The sequence below is a fragment of the Triturus cristatus genome, chromosome 5_1, assembly GCF_964204655.1.
Source record: "Triturus cristatus chromosome 5_1, aTriCri1.1, whole genome shotgun sequence".
NCBI classification, from domain to species: domain Eukaryota; kingdom Metazoa; phylum Chordata; class Amphibia; order Caudata; family Salamandridae; genus Triturus; species Triturus cristatus.
Window position 1 is genome coordinate 63,713,954 of NC_140587.1, and position 19,187 is coordinate 63,733,140.

Genomic DNA, 19,187 nt, shown 5'->3' on the forward strand with positions numbered 1-19,187 from the left:
GGGTACGACTCGTACATACACGGGTGTACATACGCAGGTGGGGGTACGACTCGTACATACACGGGTGTACATACACGGGTGGGGGTTCGACTCGTACATACACGGGTGGGGGTTCGACTCGTACATTCACGGGTGCCAGAAAAGCAAAGTACGGCGCGATGCAAGCAGAATTGGGGGCCCGGTACGCGCCGAACCCCCCCCAGACCCCGCGGATGTACGTGCCGTACCCCCACCTGTGTATGTACACCCGTGTATGTACGAGTCGTACCCCCACCCGTGTATGTACACCTGTGTATGTACGAGTCGTACCCCCACCTGTGTATGTACACCCGTGTATGTACGAGTCGTACCCCCACTCGTGTATGTACGGTGCGTACCCCCAGTACGCACCGTACATACACGGGTGGGGGTACGACTCGTACATACACGGGTGTACATACACTGGTGGGGTTACGACTTGTACATACACGGGTGGGGGTACGACTCGTACATACACGGGTGTACATACACGGGTGGGGGTTCGACTCATACATACACGGGTGGGGGTTCGACTCGTACATACACGGGTGGGGGTTCGACTCGTACATACACGGGTGGGGGTACGGCACGTACATCCGCGGGGTCTGGGGGGGTTCGGTGTGTATGCAGGCACATGTCTCCATGGTTGCTATTGCAGTTTGGTCCGTACGGTGTATTTTCCATACGGTTGTAAAATTGGAAGGACGGGACGGATCATACTTGCGCGGTCGGACTTCATTTTTCCGATTCGTAGGGTAAATCGTCCGAGGATGTGTCGGACACATTTTCCGACCCGAGGGCGTGTGGGGACATTTTCCTAATGAGATTCATATGGACTTTTTCCCATACGAATCGTACTTGGCAGTTTGTACGCTACTTGTACGATTCGTACGGTAAAAATCCCGGATACGATTCGTATGGGGAAATTTTTTCCAGGATCCGAATCGGCACCCAAATAGGTACTACTGCAAGTAAGGAACTGATGTATTTTCCATTTTTGTGCTCTTCCAGGAATACTAAATTCCTTAACTGACTGACTGAATTTACACGATCTACAGTGTCCACACCGAAAGAAACCTTTGAGTATTTTTCTTAGTTTCAGTAATATCACTTTTAACAAGGATATCTCTAAAACTTCTCCCTTTTCTGTAGGTAATTTGAGGTCTCTCCCCTACTTCTGAGCCCACAATGTTATCTGTCTGGAGAATATTCCAATTGTCAGACAAGATTTTTTGTATTTTCTTAGAGTGACTATTAAAAGTTGTTATCACCCTCGTGACAGGTTTAGTTGTATCCAATTCTTCTGTCTGGCCTAGCGACTCTTCTCTACTAACTTTAGCAATCTTCTCTAGTGCTTTGTACAATACCCATTCAGGGTAACCACGTTCTCTGAATCTTTTGAGTAATACTTCCTGTTCCTGCATGTATTTGCCATCGTTGCTACAATTTCTTGTTGCCCTCAGTAATTCTCCAAATGGAATGCTCCATTTAAGGGCCTATGGATGTTCACTGAGGGCATGGAGAAGGCTATTACCGGCTGTCTCTTTCCGGTATAGAGTAGTGATGATTTTACCTTCCACAACTTCAATCTTAATGTCAAGAAATTCTGCACACATTTTGCTGATTTTGTGAGTCAAGACAATATTATTCTTGTTGTTATTAAGTTTGTCGATAAAGTTTAAGGCTTCTGATTCACTTCCTTTCCATACTATCAGTAAATCATCGATATATCTGAGCCATTTCGCTACCGACTTAAAGTCATCTGCCATGTTTGTGTCAGAACGGATTTCCTCTTCCCACTTTCCTAGGAAAAGGTTGGTAAAGCTTGGCACGAAGCACATACCCATCGCCGTGCCTCGCACCTGTTTATATAGAACACCATCAAAAAGAAAAATGTTATTTTTAAGACATAGCGATATCATGTCTATTAGCATATAGGTGTGTTCCCGAAACATGATGTTTCGTGAGTTTAAAAAGTATAAACATGCTTCGATACCCTGGGCGTGATCAATGATGGTATACAATGTATTCACGTCCAGGGTAATCAATGAATAATCCTCTTCCCAGACAAAACCTTCAATTTTGTTAAGAAAATCCTTAGTATCTTTGACATATGATGGAAGTTCAATAACATATTCTTTAAGGAATTGATCAACATATTTGGAAATATTTTCCAGTACATTCCCTACTGAAGATACTATAGCCCTCACTGGAGGGATAGTGGGGTGTTTGTGAATTTTAGGTAAAAGATTCAACACAGGTAACTTCGGGTAATCTCTTTTAAGAAAACAATATTCATGCCAGGTAATGACGCTCAATTCTTGCCATTCTGCAAGTTTTTCCCATGCAGTGGTTATACTGGCGTTGTAGGCAGTTGTGTCACAAATGCAGTAAAATCTTGCATTATTAAGTTGTTTTTTAGCCTCTTCTATATACAATTGTTTGTCCCACAACACTATATTCCCTCCCTTATCGGAGGGACGTATAACCAAACTGTCATCTTTGGCCAAAGACAAAATCACATTACGTTGTTTAAGTGATAGATTACAGTTGATACAATGTTTATCATTCAATCCATGTTTTTCTTTCTTAAGTTCCTTCATCACCACGTCTTGGAAGGTATCAATCGAGTCATGTGGTAGGTTTGGATAAAAAACAGAGCGTGGTTTAAAAGAGGTACATTGAGGTAAGAATTTGGTGTCAGTGTAATTCTTCGTCATTTATTTCGTTTAATTCCCAGCATTTTAGACGCATTTTTCGTTGACATGTCATGCTGACATCTTGCGTGCTATATTCTTTTTATCTTTACACAGAGAGCATTTTACCAACATAAAGGTAAGCGCAGTTCTTTATCCTCTACCGCATCCCACACATTCCCACTACAACATAATGACGCCCATTCTTTGTTTTTGGTTTTCCTTAGTGTGCATCGCACAGAAAGTCATCACAGGTAACATAAAACATATCTTTAAGAAACACCGCTGCATTATGATTTTGAGCCACCAAACATACAATCATTTATGTATATGTTTGTTTTTGTTTCAGATTTGCCCCTGATGAAGGAACCGAGAGGTTCCGAAATGCATTGGGCATGCGCATAAATGATGTTCTAAATCTGTGAAAGCTAAATGTATCTATATGTATGTTCATGAAAGATAAATGGACAAAGTTTACCATGATCATTCAAAAGCATTGTCTGAGATCATTGTAATGTATTTTCTTTGCACATGAGAAAAAAATTGTGTTGTGTCTTTGAGAAATAAAAGTACAACTTGATACACAGATATTTATTCAGTGTCATCCTGACACCATGTGAATAGTGCGCAGTTACATACAAGTCCTCATCTTGTTATTAACTCTGATTTTCTCAGTAGAAGTGGACAAACTTCTACATAACTGCTGCACCACAGTTCAAGTTTATTAATATAAAAGAAAAAAAGAGATTACTGTAGGTGTGCTCCCCTACCTCATAACTTTAAAAGAGGTACAGGCAGCTCTATCAGTAACAAAATCTGACCATTCTTGGGTAGCTAATTCTTCCGTATTAGTTCCCAGATCTAATACTGTATGTAGAATATCGGCATCGCCAACTGTAAGACTTACATCGCTTGGGTTGTCTGATATAGATGTACTTCCAGAGTAAGATACACTGTTTCTGAGCATATGCCATTTTTTAAATTTTATTTTTCTTACAAATTTGAAGATGTCTATACAAGTATTGGTGTAGTTGAAAAGTTCTGTGGGACAGAAGGATAATCCCAAACATAGAGTTGTTATATCGGAATGGGACAGAGTGCGTGATGAAAGATTAATAATAGTTTGATTTACCGTTTCCGGATCCATCATTACTGCATTTTCTTGGAGCCTCTTCTTCTTGTTCCCATTGGCTTGATATTTCTTTGTTCTGTGCTTGCGCTTAAGTCGTCTCTGTTTACTCCGCCCCTGCCTCTTCCTCTTCCACGGCCCCTTCCTCGGCCCCGAGCTGGTGGAGTTGGAGTAGGGGTTACTTTCCCGGGCTGTCGACTTTTTTTCATCACTCAAAACTCGTCTAAAAAAGTGGCCTGACGAGTTATTACTTCCACTTCCGAAGATGAGCTCGCTGTCTGTATGGAAGCATCTGTATCGGAATCACTTGCTTCATTTTGTACAGTTGTTGTTTGATTTATGATCATTGGTTCCACTTGCATAGATGTTTGATTGTATAGATGGTCATACTTATGGCTGTACGTTAAAATACGGCCCGTCTCATAGTCTATGCAGTCCCTGTGTGGCTTTCTTTGTTTGCGAAGCTTAATTTCTTCTTCATGTTTCTGTAATCTTCCTTTAAGATCTTCTTTACATTTATTAATGCTTTGTTGATCTTCATTTTTCGTCAAATCATCTTCAAGCTCCAGTATTTCTTTTAATATCTTTTCTCTATCTTCCCAAGCATATTTTATTAATATGCTCAACATTTTCCGTGAGCTAGTAGCTGAATTTTCTGCCCACTCATCCAACATATGTGGGTTAGGTGATTCATGAGAGGGAGTTATATATATTCTCAAACCTCGTGGAACCATCTGTTTGTCGACATAGTCCTGCAGGGAAATAGCTTCCCACCATTTTGACGTTTCCTGTCTCTTTAATTTCTCATATTTTTTAAGTTGACTGCTCAGAGTATTATCTTTGTCTTGGGCTGGTGTTATCGTAGAACACCCTTTGCCAGGTGCTCTTGCAAAAAGGGATTGTGCAGCTTTGCGCCTCTCATTTACTTCTTCCATTGCGTTGCTGTAGAAAAAATATGCTTATGACTTGAATTCAAACACTTAACGCACGACTTTTGCTGTGAGGAATTAAAGCGTATTTTCGCCTTATTGGGTAATTCCTCATTGAGTTTGCTTCATAGACACTATACTTCCCCCTTGTACTAAGGGGTTCCTGATGCCACTGTATTGTTAATCATTTTTGCAAGGGAACGCGTGTAATATCACTTTGTCAGTACAGAAACAGAGGCTCTTCGAGTGATACATAACTCGTATTGTACCCGAAAGTCAATATTAAGGATGCAATATAGTTTCGCATTCCGTGCCTCCCTTTTGGATCATCCGCCGTTCTTAACCCCCCCCCAGAGACGTAAGTAACCGTCCCCTCTGCAGCACCCGTACGGAAAAGCCGCCCGAGCACTAGGCTAAAGCGTGCGCTCCCGCCAAGGCACCACAACCGGGGACAGGCTTACCTCTGATGGTTGGGAACCTTGCTGATCCTCGGTACTTCTCCGATACTCCTCCGCTGGTAATCTGAAGTTTGTGGCCGGCTCAAAATCCCTCCATTGTATTTAATCCACAGAACGGGTCATTCCAGGATTGTGCCCATCGTCAGGTGGTGCGTTATGCCAGTATGCCCTGCCCGGCTGTTACAATTTGCGCTTATCCTTAATATACACGCACTCTCAAAGTATAGTGCAATAAAGAAACTCTTTATTGCTCGCTACGCGTTTCGACAACTTAATGTCTTGATCACACGAACGGTAAAGCAAACAAAGACGTGCATATATAAACATTGGAAACTGAAAAAGGACTACATTGATTTCATTGCAAACCTTGTCCAAAAAGCTTTCGGCCATCTTGTAATGGTGAAATCCAATTTCTGAAAGTAAGCTCATTACAATCATGATGTATTTGATTGAGGAAAGCTCCATCAAATCCAAACTCATTTAGGTTACATACAATATATAAAATAAATGCTGTATGATACATGATGCACTAGTGGCTTAGGCATTAGTTTTCAAATGAAAATTACCATATAGTTCGTGTGATCAAGACATTAAGTTGTCGAAACGCGTAGCGAGCAATAAAGAGTTTCTTTATAGCACTATACTTTGAGAGTGCGTGTATATTAAGGATAAGCGCAATATATATATATATATATATATATATATATATATATATATATATATATATATATATATATATATATATATATATATATTATCTACTGGCGGTCGCCAGTAGATAGTTATAGTTAGGACCACGTTTCCATAGGAAATCCGCAACATTCTATTTGGAATAACTTTGGCGCCGGTCTACGAATCCTCGCGAAATTTTCAAAATAGGTGGGGCGCTATGCTCCGCTCCTACCCTGAAAGTCTCGGGGGGATTCCTCAAGCGGGGGCTGAGATAAAAGGGGGGTCCCAAAACGCGTTTTTCCCATGCATTTTTCCATAGGACCTTTAGACACAGCTACAGCCCGAACGGCTGAACAGAGTTCTTTGAAATTTGGCAGAGAGGTAGTCTACAGGTCAAGGAAGTGCCTTTTGTAGGTCTGGTGTAAATCTGTTCAGTAGTTCCTGAGAAAATAGCATTTAAATCAATATATATATCTGTGGCAGCTTACGGTGCGCTTACCGTGCGCTTACGGTAAGCTTACCGTACGCGTACGGTGACGTGCGTGAGCGTGATTCTGATTGGCCATTAGATCTTAGTAAACATTCTAATCGGTCGAAACCAGGAAGCGGCGGCCGCCATTTTCTCTCTCGCACTCTGACAGGGGGTTGAAAAACAAAGCGCAAAAACATGTAAAGGGGCTGTTTAGACAGCTCCCAAGCACCTAGTCATGTCGAGGGCGTCCTCAACGATCCCCCAAGTGAAAAAAGGCAATTTAAATTTTTTCGAAACTTTCGCCGATTACGCTTACCGTACGAGTACGGTTAAAAATAATTAAAAAAAAAAATAAATATCCACACTCTCCCCACCCCGTGCGCAATTAGTGCCCGAAGGGCACCATTTGTGCATGGCATATCACCTACAAGCAAAACATATATTTTACCTATCACAACGATGCTCATCATATGTCCTCCATGTGCGCACGGTGCGCGAAGCGCATAGTGCGTTCATGGCCCATCTAGCGTAACGTGGCCACGCGGTGCGCGAAGCGCACCGCGTGCTCACTGTGCGCGCACGGTGCGCGCACGGAACGAACTGCGTTAAGTGGGCGTGCACGCCACGAATGGCGTAAAGTAACTTAGCATTTAAAAAACCGTACAAATTCACTGAAAAAACCATAGGTTTCACACACGTTATAGTTAGGAATTAGCATTTAAAAAACCTTGCAAATTCACTGAAAAAACCATAGGTTTCACACATGTTATAGTTAGCTGGACATTTTACTGATAAAAAAACCAATGAAATTCCCCCGTTATAGTTACTGTAGGCAACTATAACTCACGCGACCGTAATCCTCTGCTGATGACATATGTGTCTTTTTGAAAAAAAAATATTTGTAATATATGTATAGCTAAAATTTAATGGAAGAAGACATGGGCAAATAAGTGTCTAAATACAGTATTAGCATCAGCAGAGGATTGCGGTCACGTGAGTTATAGTTGCCTACAGTAACTATAACGGGGGAATTTCATTGGTTTTTTATCAGTAAAATGTCCAGCTAACTATAACATGTGTGAAACCTATGGTTTTTTCAGTGAATTTGCAAGGTTTTTTAAATGCTAATTCCTAACTATAACGTGTGTGAAACCTATGGTTTTTTCAGTGAATATATATATAGATAGATATATTATCTACTGGCGGTCGCCAGTAGATAGTTATAGTTAGGACTGTGTTTCCATAGGAAATCCCACATTCTATTTGGAATAACTTTGGCGCCGGTTGTCGAATCCTCGCGAAATTTTCAAAATAGGTGGGGCGCTCCACTCCGCTCCTACCCTGAAAGTCTCGGGGGGATTCGTCAAGCGGGGGCTGAGAAAAAAGGGGGGTCCCAAAACACATTTTCCCCATGCAATTTTCCATAGGGACCTTTAGTCCAAGGTACAGCCCGAACGGCTGAACAGAATTACTTGAAATTTGGCAAAGAGGTAGTCCTCAGGTCAGGCATGTGCCTTTTGCATATATGGTGTCAATCTGTTCAGTAGTTCCTGAGAAAATCAAAAGTAAAATCATATACATATCTGGGCGGAGCCTAACCACACATCTCATCGTGAGATCTGATTGGCTGTCAGTACTTCATCCAAGAAGTGTTGGCAGCCATCTTGGGACCAATATACATAATAGCACCTCATTAAAAAGCATTGCAGTTAATAGAAGGTTTTAAGACTTTAGTTACATTATAAATCATTTGTTGATGGTACCATACTAATTTTAGGAATTGTGGTGTGTTCTAAGGTGATTTTACCATGTGAAAAAGCCTTCTGCTGTGATATCACGAACCATGTTTGAGAGAATGGGGTGGGGGAATCATATCGCCCGACGCCCGAACCATGTTGTTTATATTGACGGGCAAGACATTAATCATGTTTTAATCACGTTAAAACAATGGGCTGTAGGCAATCTGGGGCTCACAGCCAATCCGAAGCTTGCAGAGAGCCTTTGGCGGCATCTGATTGGCTAACAGCCCATTACTGGGCTCTAGCCAATGATTGGCTGGGGGAGTGAAACGTCACTCAGCCTCTGCAAGCAGTAGCCCGTGGCCGCCACGAGGCTTGCAATAAGCATTCAGGTAAAATAAGCAGTTTTGCCCGCTTGAATTGTGTGATATTGTGACGGAGGTGCTGCGATTTTCTTTTATTTATATTTTTAGCAACCGTGCGTGAGTAGATTAATTAGTATAAAAGCCTAGGCGTGGCCCGCCTCGGCGCCTCAGATGAGGACGTCAAAAAAGCGTATCGCAAGCAGGCGCGCTGCGCTACCACCGCTTCATGGGGGAAACACCCATTACAACGAATTCAGATTCACGCCCTGCCTTAGCAACGCGGGTTTAATATCGCGGGTCCGGAGCCTTCATACCGCAGATGGAAACAGATCTGCAGATTAATGCTTTCAAAAGAGACATCCGTTGGTGACTTGCAATTTATAACTTAAAGTCCTAATATAGAATAGTGAACTATTAACTTTCAGCCCAGAACTGCATAAACACACCGACAAATATACATTACAAAATTGATTAATGTTGCAAAGAGGGTACATTTGGCGAAACAACGATTCTTAATATTAAAGGAAGCTCCCAACTTTGCTGTTTCTTTTTCAACTCTGCGTTTGTGCTTCTCCACACCAAGCACTCTTAAACTACTGCCTACCAGTATGGGTGACATGTGACTCCTACACTTTCACTCCTATGGCTTATGGGCAAAAAAACATTGTTGCACACGGCGCAGCCATCACTAAAAGCTTTTGAAGCATCTGCTGCAGCGTTTCTTTCCGCCGGCAATTACCAGGCCTCACAGAAATGTGTAGGAAACTTGTGTGATGAATTACCATCCTGGAAAGAGATCCGTGTTTTGTATAGTTGAGGTTGTGACCTCGGTGAAGTTAGTGCAGAGGGTTAATATGCCTGCTGCATAGAACATGTACGAAGTTGATTACAGAGTGCATAGGATGGGAACAGATCTGCAGATTAATGCTTTCAAAAGAGACATCCGTTGGTGACTTGCAATTTATAACTTAAAGTCCTAATATAGAATAGTGAGCTATTAACTTTCAGCCCTAACTGCGTAAACACACCGACAAATATACATTACACAATTGATTAATGTTGCAAAGAGGGTACATTTGGCGAAAAAACGATTCTTATTATTAAAGGAAGCTCCCAACTTTGCTGTTTCTTTTTCAATACAACTTACCGATTCGCAAGGAACGTAGGGCTCACGTCTGGCCAGCTGCAAAAGTGAGGGGGAAATGGCAGGAGGCACGCTGGCTGACACCTTTTATATCCCACCCATACGTTTTTACAAGGGTGACGGTAAATTAGTACATTACGTATGGTTTGAAATGTACGTATTTTGTGGGAATAAATACACAGCCAAGGGTGACGGTAAATTAGTACATTACGTATGGTTTGAAATGTACGTATTTTGTGGGAATAAATACACAGCCAAAAAAAAATTGAAAAAAGGGGAATAGAAATAAAAGAATTGCCGTCAGGGTTAAGGGAGGGGGCGCAGGGGGGCAGGGACGCGATAATATCGCTTGACAAGTTTTCCTTTAGCATTATTATTGCACAGCATTCAATGGTTTACTAAATTTAATAAAGCAAAAATATATTAATGTTTCTCTGTCAGCCGGAGCCCTTAGGTTTGATGTGGAATGGGGGTATGTGGGACAAGTGGATTTTACAGGACATGTAGATCTCAGTGGCATTTTGTCCCTTGGACAACTAGATTATTTGGAAAATTCCACACCCCTGTAAATAAAAGACCGGCATCGCGCCGGACGCCACACCCCCTCCTTGCAGCACTCTGCAAACGCGCCCCCTGGCCAGTTGTAAGTTGAGGAATTAATTCCCCTTCAATACTGAGGGTCCCTGAGGGCCAACTAGCCCAACAGGTATCTCCAGTATGCGCCAGGGAGCTGCGTTGCAGACAGGTGTTCTGAGGCCACGCCACTTTTTACACCTTCATGCAAAGCAGCTCTGTGGCACTTACTGGAGGTATCTAGTGGGCTAGTTTGACCCTAGGGAACCTTAGGATTCAAGGGGACTTAATCTCTCAACTCAGAACGCCCACAGGCCCTGTGGCGCGTTTTTAAGTTGGGGAAATAATTCCCTTTCAATCCTGAGGGACCCTGGGGTCCAACTAGCCCACCAGGTGCTTCCAGTAAGCACCACTGCTCTGCGCTGCAGAGAGGTGGTGCAGGCCATGCCACTTTTTACACCTCTCTGCAACGCAGCTCTGTGGCGCTTACTGGAGGTACCTAGTAGTCTAGTTGGACCCTAGGGACCCTCAGGATTCAAGGAGACTTAATCTCCCAACTTAAAACGGCTACATGGCGTGTTTACTCAGTGGGGAAGGGAGGGGACGGGGCATGAGGTGACGTGTTCAAACACGCCCTGTGGTGCATTTTAAGAGGTAGTTTTAATCCCCTGCCCTATTATATACTAGGGGCTTACAGAGGAGGTCATGCTAATCACAGGGGGACCCCAACACATAGTGTGCCCTAGTGTATGTAGGTGTTTTCACTGTATTCTGAGTGTCTTTTAACATAGCACTGGCTCTAGGACTGGTTAGTCAGACTAAGTTACCACCAGTATCTGTCTGAAAAAGTTGAGGGTACAGGATGATTTTGCAACAAGGCTTGTTTCTGCTCTTCTGTTTGTTCTTTCTGCATGTTATACTTCTTCCTGCACTTTTCTTCGTCTTTGAGGACTTCTGTTGCTTCTTTCTGCATTTCTTTTTTTTCTTTCTGTGCGTTTTTCCTTCTTTCTTCACATGTCCTATCTCTGTAGGCATAGCTAGAAATTAGCCTTTAAAAAACCTTTGAAATTCACTGAAAAAAACATAGGTTTCAGGCACGTTATAGCTAGGACTTACCATTCAAAAAACCTTAGAAATTCACTGAAAAAACCATAGGTTTCAGGGGCGTTATAGTTAGCTGGACTTTTCACTCATACAAAACCATAGAAATTCCCCCGTTATAGTTAGTTCAGCTAACTATAACTCGCGCGCCCGCAATGCACTGTTGATGACGTCACATATTACATCACTCATGACATCACTGATGACATCACTGATGACATCATCATTGTGATAGAGTGGCAGACCTCCTCTCCCCCCAATATAACCTTTGATACACACATTCAAAAATAGAAATTAAAATGTTCAAAACAATGGACATACCAATACTAGTTACAACAACCTATTCAGTAATTGTAAGATCCACATCCACATCCACTCATTCACCAACAGTCCTATACAGTCACTCATACATGTACTCACTCATCATATGTACTCATACACCTATACATCCTGTTACACAATGCCACTCATCCATAAAGTTACTCACACGCATAGTCACTCATGCTAATAAAGAATCAAACATCCGTTTACCTGCATATACAGTTATACACACACCACCACACTTACTTCTACAGAAACTTACACATACTTAGTCTTTTTAACAATCACTTATAGAAACACATACTTATTCATACAGGAACTCTTTCAATCTCTCACTCTCACATATACTCACTTATATACACCAATAGTCACATACACTAGTTTAAAACATATGTAGTTACTCATAGAGACACTATTGAGACAGTCATTCACTCACTAACACACCCATGCACACACTCATCCACCCATACAGTCCTGCACACATGCTGTCTTCAACACATACAAACAGTGAGTCACTCATTCATGCACCTATGCACTACGTAATACCCCCCACCGAACCATACAGACATCAGACACTTATACTGATACTCAAAAAACCAACTAATAACCTATATAGACACTCATGTAGCTACTCACCAACCCATGCAGCCACTTATACACAAAGTGAGAGACTGATACAGATATTTACATATTTAAACATTACTCAATAAGCCATGTATTCACTAAGATACACTTAATCAGTCAGTTATACAATCAATTTTTGAAAAACAAATCATCCATTTAGACACTTATATACCCATTTATTCTTCCATCGACCTTGCGAAATACATATATAAAAGATATGTAATTTTCAGAAAAACACACATTTACTGGATGATGTCATCAGTGATGTCATCAGTGATGTCATTTGAGATGTCATCAGTAATGTCATGAGTGATGTCACTGACCATGTCATGAGTGATGTAATATGTGACGTCATCAGCAGTGCATTGCGGGCGCGCGAGTTATCGTTAGCTGAACTAACTATAACGGGGGAATTTCTATGGTTTTGTACGAGTGAAAAGTCCAGCTAACTATAACACCCCTGAAACCTATGGTTTTTTCAGTGAATTTCTAAGGTTTTTTAAATGCTAATTCCTAGCTATAACGTGCCTGAAACCTATTTTATTTTCAGTGAATATATATATATATATATATATATATATATATATATATATATATATATATATATATCAAGTACGCAAGGTTGCCCAATGAGGAAATCACACACCACAGGCTTCCGCACAAAGTATCGTAGGCGGCTTCACAGGAGAGAGTGCAGCACGCACTTCAAGGCCAGACGCGTTTCGGGCTCCCTCGAGCCCTTGATCACTGGCAGGTAATGAGGCAGGCAGCGGTACTGAACGAACAATGCTTTATTGAATATAGAGTCCCGCCCATGTGGGCGTCAACAGGGGCATCATGGTCCTGGTAGTCCATCATATTATGCCCAAAGACTCGATAGTTCTCTTTACTAAGTGGCATACTCGCTGAATGACTCAATAATTCTCATCAAAGTGGAGTGCATGCTAACACTCCTCTCGTGTTGCCCAGTCTTTCCTACGTCGAAGGCACCTGTAGTCCACACGAGCGCTTCAGTTACCAGCGCCCAGGAACGCCCCAGCAGCGTCGGGATATCCTCGCGGCCGGACGAGCCGCTTTAACATCAAGTACGCAAGGTTGCCCAATGAGGAAATTACACACCACAGGCTTCCGCACAAAGTATCGTAGGCGGCTTCACAGGAGAGAGTGCAGCACGCACTTCAAGGCCATACGCGTTTCGGGCTCCCTCGAGCCCTTGATCACTGGCAGGTAATGAGGCAGGCAGCGGTACTGAACGAACAATGCTTTATTGAATATAGAGTCCCGCCCATGTGGGCGTCAACAGGGGCATCATGGTCCTGGTAGTCCATCATATTATGCCCAAAGACTCGATAGTTCTCTTTACCAAGTGGCATACTCGCTGAATGACTCAATAATTCTCATCAAAGTGGAGTGCATGCTAACACTCCTCTCGTGTTGCCCAGTCTTTCCTACGTCGAAGGCACCTGTAGTCCACACGAGCGCTTCAGTTACCAGCGCCCAGGAACGCCTCAGCAGCGTCGGGATATCCTCGCGGCCGGACGAGCCGCTTTAACATCAAGTACGCAAGGTTGCACAATGAGGAAATCACACACCACAGGCTTCCGCACAAAGTATCGTAGGCGGCTTCACAGGAGAGAGTGCAGCACGCACTTCAAGGCCATACGCGTTTCGGGCTCCCTCGAGCCCTTGATCACTGGCAGGTAATGAGGCAGGCAGCGGTACTGAACGAACAATGCTTTATTGAATATAGAGTCCCGCCCATGTGGGCGTCAACAGGGGCATCATGGTCCTGGTAGTCCATCATATTATGCCCAAAGACTCGATAGTTCTCTTTACCAAGTGGCATACTCGCTGAATGACTCAATAATTCTCATCAAAGTGGAGTGCATGCTAACACTCCTCTCGTGTTGCCCAGTCTTTCCTACGTCGAAGGCACCTGTAGTCCACACGAGTGCTTCAGTTACCAGCGCCCAGGAACGCCTCAGCAGCGTCGGGATATCCTCGCGGCCGGACGAGCCGCTTTAACATCAAGTACGCAAGGTTGCCCAATGAGGAAATCACACACCACAGGCTTCCGCACAAAGTATCGTAGGCGGCTTCACAGGAGAGAGTGCAGCACGCACTTCAAGGCCATACGCGTTTCGGGCTCCCTCGAGCCCTTGATCACTGGCAGGTAATGAGGCAGGCAGCGGTACTGAACGAACAATGCTTTATTGAATATAGAGTCCCGCCCATGTGGGCGTCAACAGGGGCATCATGGTCCTGGTAGTCCATCATATTATGCCCAAAGACTCGATAGTTCTCTTTACCAAGTGGCATACTCGCTGAATGACTCAATAATTCTCATCAAAGTGGAGTGCATGCTAACACTCCTCTCGTGTTGCCCAGTCTTTCCTACGTCGAAGGCACCTGTAGTCCACACGAGCGCTTCAGTTACCAGCGCCCAGGAACGCCTCAGCAGCGTCGGGATATCCTCGCGGCCGGACGAGCCGCTTCAACATCAAGTACGCAAGGTTGCCCAATGAGGAAATCACACACCACAGGCTTCCGCACAAAGTATCGTAGGCGGCTTCACAGGAGAGAGTGCAGCACGCACTTCAAGGCCATACGCGTTTCGGGCTCCCTCGAGCCCTTGATCACTGGCAGGTAATGAGGCAGGCAGCGGTACTGAACGAACAATGCTTTATTGAACATAGAGTCCCGCCCATGTGGGCGTCAACAGGGGCATCATGGTCCTGGTAGTCCATCATATTATGCCCAAAGACTCGATAGTTCTCTTTACCAAGTGGCATACTGGCTGAATGACTCAATAATTCTCATCAAAGTGGAGTGCATGCTAACACTCCTCTCGTGTTGCCCAGTCTTTCCTACGTCGAAGGCACCTGTAGTCCACACGAGCGCTTCAGTTACCAGCGCCCAGGAACGCCTCAGCAGCGTCGGGATATCCTCGCGGCCGGACGAGCCGCTTTAACATCAAGTACGCAAGGTTGCCCATTGAGGAAATCACACACCACCGGCTTCCGCACAAAGTATCGTAGGCGGCTTCACAGGAGAGAGTGCAGCACGCACTTCAAGGCCATACGCGTTTCGGGCTCCCTCGAGCCCTTGATCACTGGCAGGTAATGAGGCAGGCAGCGGTACTGAACGAACAATGCTTTATTGAATATAGAGTCCCACCCATGTGGGCGTCAACAGGGGCATCATGGTCCTGGTAGTCCATCATATTATGCCCAAAGACTCGATAGTTCTCTTTACCAAGTGGCATACTCGCTGAATGACTCAATAATTCTCATCAAAGTGGAGTGCATGCTAACACTCCTCTCGTGTTGCCCAGTCTTTCCTACGTCGAAGGCACCTGTAGTCCACACGAGCGCTTCAGTTACCAGCGCCCAGGAACGTATCAGCAGCGTCGGGATATCCTCGCGGCCGGACGAGCCGCTTTAACATCAAGTACGCAAGGTTGCCCAATGAGGAAATCACACACCACAGGCTTCCGCACAAAGTATCGTAGGCGGCTTCACAGGAGAGAGTGCAGCACGCACTTCAAGGCCATACGCGTTTCGGGCTCCCTCGAGTCCTTGATCACTGGCAGGTAATGAGGCAGGCAGCGGTACTGAACGAACAATGCTTTATTGAATATAGAGTCCCGCCCATGTGGGCGTCAACAGGGGCATCATGGTCCTGGTAGTCCATCATATTATGCCCAAAGACTTGATAGTTCTCTTTACCAAGTGGCATACTCGCTGAATGACTCAATAATTCTCATCAAAGTGGAGTGCATGCTAACACTCCTCTCGTGTTGCCCAGTCTTTCCTACGTCGAAGGCACCTATAGTCCACACGAGCGCTTCAGTTACCAGCGCCCAGGAACGCCTCAGCAGCGTCTGGATATCCTCGCGGCCGGACGAGCCGCTTTAACATCAAGTACGCAAGGTTGCCCAATGAGGAAATCACACACCACAGGCTTCCGCACAAAGTATCGTAGGCGGCTTCACAGGAGAGAGTGCAGCACGCACTTCAAGGCCATACGCGTTTCGGGCTCCCTCGAGCCCTTGATCACTGGCAGGTAATGAGGCAGGCAGCGGTACTGAACGAACAATGCTTTATTGAATATAGAGTCCCGCCCATGTGGGCGTCAACAGGGGCATCATGGTCCTGGTATTCCATCATATTATGCCCAAAGACTTGATAGTTCTCTTTACCAAGTGGCATACTCGCTGAATGACTCAATAATTCTCATCAAAGTGGAGTGCATGCTAACACTCCTCTCGTGTTGCCCAGTCTTTCCTACATCGAAGGCACCTGTAGTCCACACGAGCGCTTCAGTTACCAGCGCCCAGGAACGCCTCAGCAGCGTCGGGATATCCTCGCGGCCGGACGAGCCGCTTTAACATCAAGTACACAAGGTTGCCCAATGAGGAAATCACACACCACAGGCTTACCGCACAAAGTATCGTAGGCGGCTTCACAGGAGAGAGTGCAGCACGCACTTCAAGGCCATACGCGTTTCGGGCTCCCTCGAGCCCTTGATCACTGGCAGGTAATGAGGCAGGCAGCGGTACTGAACGAACAATGCTTTATTGAATATAGAGTCCCGCCCATGTGGGCGTCAACAGGGGCATCATGGTCCTGGTAGTCCATCATATTATGCCCAAAGACTCGATAGTTCTCTTTACCAAGTGGCATACTCGCTGAATGACTCAATAATTCTCATCAAAGTGGAGTGCATGCTAACACTCCTCTCGTGTTGCCCAGTCTTTCCTACGTCGAAGGCACCTGTAGTCCACACGAGCGCTTCAGTTACCAGCGCCCAGGAACGCCTCAGCAGCGTCGGGATATCCTCGCGGCCGGACGAGCCGCTTTAACATCAAGTACGCAAGGTTGCACAATGAGGAAATCACACACCACAGGCTTCCGCACAAAGTATCGTAGGCGGCTTCACAGGAGAGAGTGCAGCACGCACTTCAAGGCCATATGCGTTTCGGGCTCCCTTGAGCCCTTGATCACTGGCAGGTAATGAGGCAGGCAGCGGTACTGAACGAACAATGCTTTATTGAATATAGAGTCCCGCCCATGTGGGCGTCAACAGGGGCATCATGGTCCTGGTATTCCATCATATTATGCCCAAAGACTCGATAGTTCTCTTTACCAAGTGGCATACTCGCTGAATGACTCAATAATTCTCATCAAAGTGGAGTGCATGCTAACACTCCTCTCGTGTTGCCCAGTCTTTCCTACATCGAAGGCACCTGTAGTCTACACGAGCGCTTCAGTTACCAGCGCCCAGGAACGCCTCAGCAGCGTCGGGATATCCTCGCGGCCGGACGAGCCGCTTTAACATCAAGTACACAAGGTTGCCCAATGAGGAAATCACACACCACAGGCTTACCGCACAAAGTATCGTAGGCGGCTTCACAGGAGAGAGTGCAGCACGCACTTCAAGGCCATACGCGTTTCGGGCTCCCTCGAGCCCTTGATCACTGGCAGGTAATGAGGCAGGCAGCGGTACTGAACGAACAATGCTTTATTGAATATAGAGTCCCGCCCATGTGGGCGTCAACAGGGGCATCATGGTCCTGGTAGTCCATCATATTATGCCCAAAGACTCGATAGTTCTCTTTACCAAGTGGCATACTCGCTGAATGACTCAATAATTCTCATCAAAGTGGAGTGCATGCTAACACTCCTCTCGTGTTGCCCAGTCTTTCCTACGTCGAAGGCACCTGTAGTCCACACGAGCGCTTCAGTTACCAGCGCCCAGGAACGCCTCAGCAGCGTCGGGATATCCTATTCAGTTTACCACTTTTTAGATGTATATATTAGTACTTGTCTCTTTTCAATATATCACAGAAGACGAACAGATATTTGAATCAACGATAGTTAACCTTTTATCATGAACCACTATTGGTGCAAGAATTTATGTTTACAAGGTTTACATGTCACAATTGTCTCTAACAAATATTTGTTAGAACTTATCCCTGTTGATTTTTGATTATTTACATGATTAATCAGTGGAATGCTTTGAATATTCTTGTTCAGAACACCATACATTGTAATACTATTAATACGAACGATATATTTCACCATTCCAATATGGCCGCGATGTTAGTCACAGTGGATCAGCATTTACGCTGCTAATAACTTTCTTTTGTGTCAACTGTTTGGCTACTTATGGTTTCAAAACTTTATTGAAAATTGTGTGATCAAGACAGCCGTTGCTGTCGAAACGCGTTACCGATTAAACCTGTAACTTGGCGTTATCTCCTGAGTGTGCGTGTCATCTGTTCTACGAATTTGGGATATATATATATATATATATATATATTATATATATATATATATATATAATAACAAAAACATAGGATTGAGGTACATTATACTTACACATTTTCATTTAAAAAACCTTTGAAATTCACTGGAAAAACCATAGGTTTCAGGCACGTTATAGTTAGAAATTAACAATAAAAAACCATAGAATTTCACTGAAAAAACCATAGGTTTCAGGCACGTTATATTTAGAAATTAGTATTTTAGAAACCATAGAAATTAACTGAAAAAAACCATAGGTTTCAGGAACGTTATAGTTAGTTGGACATTTCACTTGAACAAAACCATAGAAATTCTGGCATTATAGTTAGTTCAGCTAGCTACAACTTGCGCCCCCGCAATGCACTGCTGATGACGTCATATATTACATAATTCATGACATGGTCAGTGACATCACTGATGACATCACTGATGATATCTCAAATGACATCACTGATGACATCACTGATGACATCATCCACGTGAAAATCTGATGCACCGCCTCACACCTGAATATAACCTTTGATACACCCACTCTAAAATACAGACTACCATTTTTGAAAAAATAGACACATCAATACCAGTTACTAAATACGCACTGACTGATTCCTAGGTCTATACACACATCCACTCATTCACCC